At 48.9% G+C, this 1555-nt stretch overlaps 1 protein-coding gene across 4 annotated transcripts in view; it reads right to left on the bottom strand.

Moving 5' to 3' along the window:
• LOC106813319 (glycerol-3-phosphate acyltransferase 1, mitochondrial-like) overlaps window positions 1–1555 on the bottom strand; it is a 33391-nt gene that overhangs the window by 31060 nt on the left and 776 nt on the right. Inside the window, exon 1 of one of the 4 annotated variants that reach the window (XM_014817431.1) lies at window positions 669–700. The exons of the other annotated variants lie outside the window; for them this stretch is intronic. The gene's annotated coding sequence lies outside the window, so the exon portion shown is untranslated. Of the gene's footprint in view, window positions 1–668; window positions 701–1555 lie in introns of those variants that run through there. 4 annotated transcript variants of the gene reach the window in all.

The following is a 1555-nucleotide window of genomic DNA, read 5'->3' as shown; positions in this document are numbered from 1 at the left end:
GCCCCAGCACGGAGTCACTACGGACCGCCCCGGACCGCCCCGGACTGCCTCGGACCGCCACGGACCGCCACGGACCTGATCCGGCCTGGTCCGGCCCCGTCCTGGCCCATCCGTGCTCCCATCCGTGTTGGGTCCGGCTTGATCCGTAGTGATCCGTGGCCGACAAAAACGACACGGATGGCCACGGATGGGCCCGGTTCAACTTCAACACGGTGCCACTACGGACTGTCCCGGACCTACCACGGACTGTCCCGGACCTACCACGGACGCGCCACGGACCGTCCAGGACCACCCCGGATGGTAAAAACTTCCCGGATCACCCCGGCAATTTTAAACAGTTTAAAACATCCGGGGCGATATCCCGGAATGCGCCGGACCATCAAGGACCACCCCGGACCGGGCCGGACCGGGCCGGACCGTCCAGGACCGTCCAGGACCCAACAAGGATCTCTCCCCGGATCAGTCCGGCAGCGTCCGGCCCGGTCCGGGAGCTTGGTGTGACTTTAGCTTAACCGTGCTACTCGATTGTTTTAGCCAATGAACATAGCTGTGTGTGTAACGTCTTGCCCGCGCGCTTTATGCTTGGCTTAGCGGGCCTCAAAATGGATATCGGAGGCAGGCACCTCGCAACACGCGTGTTTGTTTACATATATAGCTTTGTGACGTACGGTGTTCGGGAGTTCTGCGATGATAACCTCGTAATTTCTCAGCATTTCTTGCAGGCATGCTTGCATTTCTTGCAGGCAACATTAGAGGCAGAGGAGTATGATTTTCGCTAAAATAATTCGGTTGAAATTAGGCATAAGAAAAGTTTGTACCGTCTTATGAGAATGTACCAAATGTTGTATGACCGGTTAAAACTACAAATTTGTATATTTCAATAGTTAGTGCTGATAGAGATAGTACTAATACTAGTAGTGTAATTGTTAGATTCAAAGCATAGCAAAACAATGACCACAATGTAAATAAGTCATTAATAATGACGCTTTATATATTATTATCATTATAATGGCGACACAGCACACTCGCAGCGGCGAGTGCGGGAGCGTTTGGCGTTAGTTTTTATGAAGGAAATTTGATATACAGTGACACAACAGTGGAACTGTAACAGTGTATGTGAGGGGTACGGTACTCGGTAGTAATAGTATTTGTGAATGTGCGTTCATATTATTTTCAGGTTTTACTGACTGTGTCCCAAGTGCCTGTAGGCTGTATATATCCTTGGAAGTTATCCAAGTTTATGAATTTAGAATTTTATTGTAAAAGTATGCTATGTATTGTATAGCACTAATACACTATTAATGACTATATCATATAATGGATCATTGGATGTTAAAAAGGCCTAAATTAGTAATAATTAGTACACAGTGGCTATATGCCCAGCAGCCGAGGCGTGTTCAGGAGACCGAACGCTCGCGAGCGCTCGCCTTCTGAACGACACTGCGCTCGCGAGCGCTCGTTTGAAAAGCTGTTCGCTCAGCGCGCGAGTTGTTTACAAGATGGCGACGAAAAATCTGGCGAATGCGAATCTAACATTTCTGACGTCAATTTGCAA

This window comes from Priapulus caudatus, unplaced genomic scaffold (assembly GCF_000485595.1).
Source record: "Priapulus caudatus unplaced genomic scaffold, Priapulus_caudatus-5.0.1 Scaffold755, whole genome shotgun sequence".
NCBI classification, from domain to species: domain Eukaryota; kingdom Metazoa; phylum Priapulida; class Priapulimorpha; order Priapulimorphida; family Priapulidae; genus Priapulus; species Priapulus caudatus.
Note: the sequence above shows the minus strand (reverse complement) of the source record. Positions and strands in the feature narration are given on the sequence as shown.